Below are 12,585 nucleotides of genomic sequence, written 5' to 3'. Positions count from 1 at the left end.
CCGGTGGGGGGGGTTTGCTAGTGTCTAGTAGTGGCAATAACTGGATATGATCCAAACAATTAGTAAAAGCTGCGGGCGTCCAGAAATCATGTTGTTCCAGAGATGTAGTGTACACTCTAGAGGGTTTCAAGAGGAAATTGCTCAGTGTCGGTGATTGAGAAAAATACCAGATAGTATGACCTACATCAGAAATCTACTTAAATGTTTTGATCGGTCGGGCAAATGAGATTTGTTTTTAAAATAAGGACTTATTCCAATAAAAATTTGTTTTTCTTTAAGATCTCCAAAGTGGGTCTGTGGTATAGATCATGGAGTGCGCACAAGTGCAGATACTTTTATTATACTGCGTAAACTACTTCTAATCTGTAATGTATGCTTTTAATAATAAACTCTATTTTGGCATGGGGTTAGATGATGTACGTGCAAAAATAATGAATGTAAAATTTGAGGATAAATACATTGGAAATTTTAGAATAGGACTTTCCCTGAAGAGTGACCGAAGTGATAAAATCGAATATCCCATTGTACATTTGACCCTGAATAGCTCTCCACTTCTCACCAATCTTCAGAAACCTATCACATTGCACATTTACAGTATGTAAAAAATGTTGCTACAGTTACAGTAAAAATTCAACTATATCCTAAGAGTTGTACAAATAGTTGACAAATCTGAAATATAGAACTCGATCCCGGATTTCAACTTGGGTGCAATCAAATTCAGAAACCTATCACATTGCACATTAGTAGGAGTAAACGTAAAAAGGTTATGCTACAGTTACAGTAAAAATTCAACTAATAGTTTGGCTAACTCCTAATCAGTCCTAATACAAATCATTGACAGCTCATGAAGATTCTATATTCTGATTCAAATATAGACTCACCAAAGTTGAATTTCCATCGGTAACTATATACAGGGTTTCTATTTTGCTGGAAATAACACTAGAGGTACAGGACACACAGTCCATATTACAGCTTATACATTATTTAAGAGTTTAACTTGGCTTTAATAAACAAACTTGGATAAAGTAAAAGATAATTTTTATAATATTATGTAATTGTAAGAGGGACATATATAAGAACTAACCAAAAATTGAAGGCAGATTGGTAAAATGAACGTCTCTATGAATGTTAATCATGTCTTGTTAGAGATTCTAAATCTATATAAAATGAACCTCTAAAACTATTCTTAAAATGCAGACTATCTTGAGACAGAGAAAAGCCTTGTTATCCTATTAAGCTTAATCTGATATTGTTGTCCACGGTGAATGTAGCATGATAAATATACGTATAGCAAATATACTAAAAGCAATATATAATTCATTTTTTGGCTTTGTACAACTACACCAGTTTCGCATTAGTTGATTGTAGTGTTACAATTTAGTTTTGGAATGTAATAATAATTTAAAGTAATAACATAATTATTATTAATAAACTTGCCTATTATCATTACAGATGATGTGAGTGGTAAATTACAATTTCCTCCTAAGTTATTCATCACTCTTAGGTTATGAAATAGCAAAAATTAATGAACTATACATTCTAGAATTTGGTACAGATTATAACTGAGACTTTGGTTGTATGAAGTTGCTATAGTTATAAAAATTAGGGCTTTACTCTTTGGATGTATATGTTTCAAGAGCAGTTCTTTTAATCTTAAGATGTGCTCAACAAAATGATTACAACATCTGCGCAAGTTGTTAATAGATCTATCAGTAAAGGCTGCAATAAATGAAAAGTTCTACCATAATGTACTTTTTAATATGATTAAACATTGACGGCTATGAAAAGTGGATGACCTATATTGAGTAGAAATCAATAGAGACAATCATAATTATTGAATATTTTTAATGATGACTCCAAACGAGCAATGGTATTATGGAAATCATTGAAACATCACTTCAATTTGTGAAATGGACGCAGAGGGTCTTGTTGACCAAATGCTTACATAGGGCGAGGTAGCAAATAATTTAATACGTTTTACCGTAATTACTCTTAGAAAATTACACATCCATTTGTCAGTTTATTTAGTCCTTTTGACATGGTGACGTTAATTACTTCAAATGGTAGGTTCTATCACGGGGCATTAGAATTCTGTGCATTTATCCAGTATCTTGTACCTTAATTAAATTGGGTTACAATATGTGTTGCTACAGAAAGTTAACTTATTATATCACAGTCTTTTCTGGTCATATCTATGCTTAAAGTGTGTAAGGAATTACAAAATTTATCATTTGATTTTTGAACTACCACTAACATCACTTTAAGCAGACGCTTAAACGTTACAACACTATTAATTCTGAGAAACAAGTTGTATACCAAATCGAAATAGCCCACAAAGGGCCGCAATAATACTAGAATGTTGGACGTTGTTGTAATTTAATGCTTGAGATTAGCAGAGAGGCTTGAAAAATATAAATTCTAAATGTTTGTCGGTCTGTTTCTCCGCACAATATCTCAAAACGAACTGACTTATAGACTTGAAATTTTGTATGAAACTTCGTTTCTAAATTGATTATAGTGCATTTCAACCCCGTGGGATGGTTCATACAAGTTTCAGTTAATTTAACAAAACGATCAGCTGACATATTTTTTTGCATAAGTAAAGTTATAATCCGTAATAACGTATTACAGTTGAAGGGTTTATAATAACTAGCATTCTCAGTCTTTTATTTGATCTTTTCATGTTATAAAATTCGTTCTACTGTGGACAAATATGAAATCCGCGTTATAAGTTTTATCAATAGAGAGAACTGCCATAAAAACAATATTAGGTTATATTAAGTTCAAAACTTTTATTCTCGTATTACGGAACACACCGCACTATACACGCTGTCAGTATTAACACAAGTATGTCACTCGTATTCTTGCGAGATATCGAGGTCAAGCGCGGCTTGTGTAAATTACTCAAACGGCTGAACCGTTACTGAATTTATACTCCGACTTCGGGTTAAAAACATTATAATATTTAAATTAACGTTTTGATTTTGAATATGCGCTATGTTGATTATTTCTATTCACTTTTATATATTAACTTAGAATTAATTTAACATTTAAACGAATAAAATAAAATATATGAATTAGCCGTGTCAATTACGTCGTGATTTAAATTAGATTGATTTCATTGGTAACAGATTATTGTATGTTAGTAAATCAATATGAAATACTATCTTTTATATAGAAAGTGTTTTAAATACTCATATTCGAAATTATGGTTCGAAGAAATGGATTAAATTCGGATTTTTATGATTATTAGATTGAAATAATTTTGTATTTGTCTTAATTCTATACCAAAAATATTAATTAAATCTCTTTCATCCGTATTTCCAACATCCATATAGGGAAAAAGAGGTTGAGTGGTAAAGAGGGGCTTACAGCCCTAACTCTGTCTCTTTAATAAAGATATTTTTCATTTTAAAATTTGTATAGTTGAAATCAAGTCCCGAAAGAAACGTGCACATTGGTTCTAAAAATATGTATTCTTCTTTTATAAATAATAATTAATTCAGTAAATGTAAAAACTGTATCATAATAATATAATATTTTTGGAGGGATGATAAATGATGAAGTATTTTAATTCTTTAGCGCTACTATTTAGAAGATGAAGTGGGTAATGTCCAGCCCGTGAATCTGAAATTCCTAGCCATTATAACACATCCTACAAAAGCTGAACTAATACAGAGAGTAATTGATGATGCATGGTCCCTTATGTTTTATTAATGTAATGAAAGACATATGTGCTAACGAGTAATTACCAAGATGGAACATGCAAATCGATTTATTTGTGAATTCATCTATTCATTCGACTATTCAATTCATCAATATCCGACTCAACTATCGATGGTGTATAGTCAAAGATTGTTGTCTGTTCTGCTCACGCTAATTCAATATGCATTTAAAAAGTTAAAATCATGAAATAAACAAAATTTATTATTTTTGTTCGACTTCAAACAATTTGTTTCAAAAAATTAAATTTATATATATAATTTAATAATAACATTTTGCAATCTTTTCACCCATTTGGACATATTAGTTTATTTGTTATTTATTTATGTGTTTATTTGTGTTGTATTAGTTTTTATTCATATACACATTTACGCATATACTTGTAATATGTATTTCATACCTTTAACTCGTTTATCACATCTATATCATGATAATCTTTTAACGATGAAACCCCGCAAATAGCTATGTCAATTGCTACACGATATAAATGTTATATACATGAATAATATATAATTTCTTTATTTGCTCATGAAATACCGTAACTTACTTAAAAAAAATATTATAATTATAAAAAAAATAGTTGCTTTTTCTGAAATCTTTACAGATTTATAAACACTAACCAAAATGTATAATTTGTATAAAAAGGTTGCTCCATTAAGCGTACGTATAAAAAAGAAAATTTAAGTTGGTATTACTCTATGGCCAAAATTGTCCTTGGAATTTATTTATGACCTAAATGTTCTCTATATAATGTTATATGGTGTAACAGTTATATATATAAGTTATATGGTTTCGGCAGATTTCAGTAACCTTTCTGAACACGCAAGGTTGTCAATTGACTTGGCGCCTTCGGAGAATATAATACCATCCTATCAATGCAGAAGTGACTGACGGGTTTGAGACGCCTTCCAATATCCAATAATTAATATTCCTGCATTACACTCAGATCATACTTATTTGCAAAAATATTTTTTTTTTGAACACACAGTCAGACTGCCGATACAACAACGCCTGGTTGAGGATAAAAATTAAGCTGGTAATTTAATAAAAAAAAAAAAAATAATAATTCTGGAATGCCGCACTCAAAACCGTATAATTATCCTTTAAACAAATTTGGTCATTGTCATATCACAAGTTTCTGAGTTATAAATGTTAAAAGCTGCAGTTTGGTTGAAAAGCGCCAAAAGACCGGCACATTTTTAGTTGTAGAAGTATGAAATGACGTTTATTGTATGTCAATAACTTGTTTCAAATGTATAAATGCAGACTTAGACAATGTAATCCAAGTTACTGTAACTTTATTTAGTTAGTTTGTGGGTAACTTTAAAACTCGGGTATATAACATTTTTCAGGAGAGTAGACTTTTCATTTATAACCTGGATTAATTTGTAATAACTGTTAGTGTAGCTCACACGAGGACGTATATATTCGGAAGAACGAATAACCTCACCTCTACCAGAAGATTTTGGCTCAGCCACAAAAATGTGTTTATGATTTGTGCTATCGTAAATCGTTTTATTCTACAATATATTATACATTGTTATAAGCAGCTAATGAACGTAAGCGGTAACAGCTGTTAACTATGTCACTTGTAACAGATGTTACAATACTATCAATTTAAGTTGCTTCGCCAACATTACGACAAGATTGAGTCTAAATTACTTGCTACCACATGTTACTCTAAGCAAAGTTGTAGAAATTACGAGTGTAAAATGAAACTTGGTTAAAATCTACGCATCTCACAGAGCATTATTTTTGTTACAACCTTAACGCCCAAACCACGTGATGAAAAAGTTGTATAAACCCTGGACTCCACTTTTTTGTAAGATTGTATTTAAGATTGTAATCTGAGACATTTATTTGTTTGCCAAATTAAAATTTATGTCATACAACGTTCAGTTATTTCATTTATAATTTTTTGCTTCCATGAAAAATGCATTACAATATCTTACAATGGAGATCCAAATGGCCCAAAAAGCGTTCAAAGACTAGTGTCAATTTATTTGCTACATTAAATGTTTATATAAATTCTGATCCCCAAATACTTGCCCCTTAAACACGATCCATAATTTATTTTAGGAGGCTGCATCCAGTGAACATTGCTAAAACATGATCTCTGTTGGGTTGTATACTCGTATATAAGTCTATTAATTTCTCCTTAATTCGTTTTACTTTATTAGTTGTCAGTTGTGTATTTAAAGTAGTGAAAAATGTACGTTAATGGTATATGAATTGTAGAGCATTCTCAGTTATAATTTACTGTATAAAGCGTTTTTGCAGAATGTTGGTAATGATCTTTCGACTAAAATACCCTAGAAATAATTGTATAGAACAGATTTTGGAACCAGGTGGCAGCTTTTTAGTTCGATTGGTCACAAAAATAAGATTTTTAAAGAAAGTCCATGACGAGCTTCTTTAATATCCATTAAGAATAATGAACGTATTCGTGACGATATTTAGGGATTTTTACACAAACAAAAGGTGATATTTTGAAACATTGGAGATTAAACATTTATCTAATATTTTTTGTATGATATGAGAACATTGTAATACGTACCCATAGTCAGGGAAACGATGGAACTACTCAGACGTTGATACAAGCATGGTGAGGAGTTTTATGTATAAAGAGACGAAAATTACATTAATATTGTATAATAATCTGAAAGATGAATAATATTTGTTTTTTAACAGTTTTATTGGTGATTTACTCCATCTAATGTTGTGTTGAAAGTTGTAAAATCCGCTCCCTTTGGATGAAAGACTCTTGCCTCATTCAAACAATGAGATGAATGCGGTTCTGTTACATATTGGTATCGGAAACAAAGGACTCTACCGAACGATGGAACAGCACTGGTCATATGGCTTTATTACCTTTTTGGTTACGTATGGCTGGGATCACCTTGATAAAAATAATAAACATAAAAATGGTTTATGTTTTAAACTAAAAATTAGTTGAGGTTAAATATATGGATTTCGATTCAACTTTGAAGTGACTTCAAAATAAATAAATAATATACTTATTTACTAATGTAGGCGACCAAAAAAATCAATATTAGCCAGTTTTAAAGGAAATATTAGTTAAAAACTACTTTTGAAGGTCATTATAGCTCTCAACTAATTATGTTGTAAATGATGTACTATATGCATAAATCTAAGTAAACGATAATGTTAAGAATGCAGTTGAACAAAGTATTGCCTGCAATACGACACAGATTCTGAGTCGTATTATAAAGGATAATAGAGTATGGAACAATTCTCATAAAATTTAAACAATGATATCTTATATTTGAGCTATAATTTTGTTTACTTTATTTAACAGTGCATTACTATAACACATCCACATTTCAACATAAATCACAATAATAGTAAAAAGTGATATAAATCAAATGGTATGTTATTAACATTAAAATACATTGAGTTGGATTGATATTTCAATGAAATAGATTGAATGAAATAGTGTACAGGTTTTTAATGTTCTTTTAAGACAAGAAGCTTAAAAAATTGGACTTAGTCCTAAAAGGACTTTTGTAGGCTACTGCTTTCGGTGTGACAGGATATTCTGGATGAGTTAGGTTTGGGGGTATGGGCTGACTTCATTCAAGATCTATGAGGAAGAATGTTTGCCATTTATCCCAATCATGTCTCCTTGGGAGAAGAGAAAGTCAACTCTGTATCAGAATCTCCAGTCAAAGTAGGTAGGGGTAGCACGCCCTTATGTCTTGCAAGAACCTTTGACATTTAGGTAGCCCCAGCAACTCCAACAGTCATGTCCCGCAGTAGACTAGACCTGTCGCACCAGAATCCCGACATTTGCGGTTAGTGGTTTGCCATTCCTGGACATCCATAAGATTGGCCAGATTTAAGTGACACATTGGTTTTGGCTATACCTAGTGTGGGTTCACCGGAAGATAAAAACCAACCAGAACTGAATCCCCCTGGGTATGTGTTGAGGTTAGGTTACACGAGACTGCAAACTAAGGATCATTTAAGAGGATGTAAACACCTCACAACTTCCAGCTACACTAAACATCTGAAGAGGATGTCCACTGCAAAATTGCCTTTCTGAAGTTCCCTTCTTGATTGCAAATACTGACGAGATTGTTAGTGTCGCGCCTGATTTCAAGAATTGTCACAGTGCCCAATTCTAGACCACGATTCTTTTTTAAACGAATGGATTTTTTCATTGCTTATCACAAATCCAGTGCTGCAAAGAATGTTTTTATTTCAGAAAACATAAAAGACAATGTCAAATATAGCTAACCAATAATAAAATTCTAAATCAAAGACCCCTCTAAGTAAATTTGCATTAAAATTCATGTTTATATATTTAAGCATGAATTTTACGATGGTGTATGTCAAACCATGGAATTTAATTAATTAAGCGTCCTAAAAGAAAAATCCTATTTATCCTCAAATCCTGTAATATATTATGTTGCATTAAAATCTTAGGTATGGATAAGCTCAGTATTAGGGACCCAACAGGTCTTTCCTAAAATCATGTCAGTCGTTTGTCCATCTGTCCGTATGTGCGATAAGTGTTCACATTTGATATCAAGATTAAGTTTCAAGCCCGTGTTCATATATTCACCATCAAACCATATATTTCAATAAATCAGTATGGTAACTAGATAAAACATTTCCAAAACAAATAATGTTGTGCAGGCAACATATTGCCATATAAGTGAAATTTAATATTTAAATATTCTTTATACTTTGTAGGTTTTACACCTATAATGTTTTGCTTGAGTTTACTGTATTACGTACATATTGTATTAGTTTTATTCTTTAGTAAAATGGTTTAATCTCCCTTATGAAGAATATTTTATTTAAAAACTTATCAGGAATCGGCTGGTTTACCACTAGATACTTAGTGAACAATATCAAAATTACCAATTCACTATGAAAAAACTAAACCCATAAAACTAATACAAGTGTCATAACGAAAGTTGTCTTGATCATTACGTCATATAAAACCACATATATTCTAGCCTCGTACTGTTTGTTAAATATAATATATGGGCTTTTTGTTAAATCACTCACAATAACTTAGTTGAACTCACCGAGATCTATTATAGTAATTACTCGGTGGTATCGTACAATACATAATACATACTGCAATGAATAAATAAGCATAGGTAAAGCCGGGGGGTTGCTAGTGTCTAGTGTCTAACTATCCAAATAATCAGTAAAGCTGCGGGCGTTCAGAAATCAGGTTGTTGCAGAGATGTAGTGTACACTCTAGAGGGTTTCAAGAGGAAATTGCTCAGTGTCGGTGATTAGAGAAAATACTAGATCGTATGACCAACATCAGAAATCTACTTGAATGTTTTAATCGGTCGGGCAAAAGACAAGAATATTTTTTTAATGAGATTTGTTTTTAAAATAAGGACTTATTCCAATAAAAATTTGTTTTCTTTAAGATCTCCAAAGTGGTCTGTGGTATAGATCATGGAGTGCGCACAAGTGCAGATACTTTTATTATACTGCGTAAACTACTTCTAATCTGTAATGTATGCTTCTAATAATAAACTCTATTTTGGCATGGGGTTAGATGATGTACGTGCAAAAATAATAAATGTATATTTTGAGGTAAAATACATTGAAAATTTTAGAATAGGACTTTCCCTGAAGAGTGACCGAAGTGAGAAAATCGAATATCCCATTGTACATTTGACCCTGAATAGCTCTCCACTTCTCACCAATCTTCAGAAACCTATCACATTGCACATTTACAGTATGTAAAAATGTTGCTACAGTTACAGTAACAATTCACCTAATAGTTGGAACTCCTAAGAGTTATGACATAATATCAAATAGTTGACAAATGAAGTGGTTATTTCTGTTCAAATGTAGAACTCGATACTCCGGATTTCAAACTGGGCGACATTTCAGATAAAGCAGAAACATAAGTTTCAGTCAAGTAGTAGGAGTAAACGTAAAGGCTGATATGGACATTAACATACAGTGACATAGATTCATTAGTTTGGCTAATCGAATCAGTCCTAATACAATCATACAGCTTATATGATTCTATATTATATATAAATATCCACCAAAGTAGAAATTTCCATCGGTAACTGATATACAGTTTCTATTTTGCTGGAAATTTAACACTAGAGGTACAGGACACACAGTCCATATTACAGCTTATACATTATTAAGAGTTTAACTTGGCTTTAATAAACAAACTTGGATAAAGTTAAAGATAATTTTATAATATTATGTAATTGTAAGAGGGACATATATAAAACTAACCAAAAATTGAAGGCAGATTGTAAAATGAACGTCTCTATGAAATCATGTCTTTGTTAGAGCTAAATCTAATTTTAAAATGAACCTCTAAAACTATTCTTAAATGCTATAATCTTGAGACAGAGAAAAGCCTTGTTTATCCTATTAAGCTTAATCTGATAATGTCCTATCAATTACTAACTTGTTTATAATCTTACTTGTTATGAACGTCCCAACCCTTCTCAGCTCTTTTAATTAATTTTTGTCTAAATCTCAGGGAACATTTTAGTTTAAATCTATAGCAAATAGTGTCAGTTTGAAATTAATGCATAAAACGTGTAAATATGATGTTTTTGGACAACTTATATTTATTTAAAAACTTAGATTTGACATGATATGGTAAGTTAACTGTGATAAAATTGTTTTAAAAGCGAGATTGTGTATTACGTGTTAATTAGAACTGTAAAGGTAAAGGACTCAAAAAATAGAAAAGAAATAAAGATGACTAGTTTTAGACAAATAGACTTCCACTAAATAGACAAGGAAGAGTTAACGCTTATGGGACAGAGCCCTCAAAACAACGAACAAAACAATTTATCATGAATTAACTCATAATAATACGTTACCTTATTTGTTATGTTTGATATTTTCTACTGAAGCCAGCTATTGGCTACTTAGAGTATTATGTCTTAGAGTACTATGTAAATGTTGTCTCTATCACACTAAAGTGACTTTAAGTACTGGATGGATTAATAACATAAATAAATCGTTTTGACCTTAAATTACTATTTTATAAAATGCACCAAAATAAGTTTATTCTTTATGTGTGTAAAGTTAAAATAGTCATAAGAGGAATTTAGCTATGTAAATTCGTTTTTGTGTAGTCTTGGACCAGATATTCTTTGGACATCCTTGACAAGAGCCTATTCCGGCCGCTGCGATGGGTGTTTTGGCGGTCGTTGGGCCTCCCTTACCCTCGGTCTCCTGATGATAGGCACATCCTTCGTTATGAGGTATAAACTTTTTTAAAACAAAATTTTATGAGACGTGGCTACCATGTGAGCTGTAAAAATATGTCAATTAAGTTGTGAAAAACGTTATGTTTCATTATGTAGTAGTATTTAATGCACAAATTGTTGGTCAAAGATAGCAATAAGCAATGATTACCATTTATAACTATCATTCCTCTGTTGTTTTACTTTTTGAGTTATTTTGCGCTTATTACTCACTACCAATGGTTGTATTAGACCTGTTACCAGTCCATTCTCAAGAGCGAACTATTTTAAACCTCTTAGGTAACTATTACCTTTTATGTACGTTACCTTTTCGATTACTCACTTATTTTTTCTCTAGGAAATGCAGTTGTGATAATGTCTACTGCACTTAAACCTAAAAGGTCTCCTGCAGTGGCTCCCGAAGTGACATTATCCTCTGATGGTAAGGATGAGTAACTGGGATCACTTCCAGCTGAGATCCCATGGAAGAGGCACCTTAACTAGGGATAGTGGCGCTTTTGGTTTCTCTACCATTCTGTGATGGCTCGTTCTTTTCCTTCTTAGGGAAAGCTAATTCTGATACAACCTCTACTAAGAATGAGGTTACGAGATACAACCTCGTTATGTGGTATAAACTTTTTTTAAATAAAATTTTATGAGGCGTGGCTACCACGTGAGCTGTAAAAATATTTAAATAAAACTACTCGATCTGAATAAGAAACACAACAAAACTTGCAAAGTGTGATCGAATTTCCATGATTACATGGACAGGAATATAATAGTAATGGCTGTGATTTCGTATTGAGCCACTTCTAAAGTGGGTCAGAAGATCAATCATAAGTTAGATTTGAACATTAGAACTGTGTCACTGGTGGCTGCTCTGTTACATTACAAAAATCAAATAAGAAGTATTTATGTTACTATGTAAAACCTAAGCAATACATTACAGATTTTCGATTCAAAGTCTTAACGTCACCTATCATTTACGAATTTATACACAAGCATTCATTCTTACAATGGAATTTGTTATGATTGTATTTACACTTAATTTTCGAGTTAAGAATACATTTATTCTAGTGAAAGAGGCATAATATATAATTACAAGAATGTTTTGAGCAAATAAAAGTTCTTAAATGTAAAATAAATAAATAAATACAAATAATACTTGCGCGTAATTGAAATATTAAAACTTAAAATTAAAAATTAACTTTATATTAAAAATGCTTTACAAAATGTATTAACAAGTCTACATTCCTTATCTCAGGACTACGCCTAAGTGGCCGTGTACGTAAGCCTGAAGTATATCGAGATCTACCTAAGCTAGCAACCAAGCATAATTGTTAGTCATTTGTAACATAAATTTAAAATAAATGTAGTTTAGTTTTGGAAACATAATTCATGAGCTAACTGTGACACAGCAACTAATGTATGGCAAATAAAATTATTAAAAAGAAAGAAAATTGAAGAGACTATTTTTTAGAAACAAAAGTAAATAGAATAAGGTAGATACGTAGTAAAAAAACACACATTTTAAAACATCTATTAAGTTTGTTATAAATTCAATGCCTTCTGTTTTATATTGACTTAGTTTTATAAAACAGTTTGAAACTGAGGAACGCTCGTAAAATTAAGGCAT

This window comes from Homalodisca vitripennis, chromosome 3 (assembly GCF_021130785.1).
Source record: "Homalodisca vitripennis isolate AUS2020 chromosome 3, UT_GWSS_2.1, whole genome shotgun sequence".
In the NCBI taxonomy this organism is placed as follows: domain Eukaryota; kingdom Metazoa; phylum Arthropoda; class Insecta; order Hemiptera; family Cicadellidae; genus Homalodisca; species Homalodisca vitripennis.
This window is presented reverse-complemented; position numbering follows the sequence as displayed.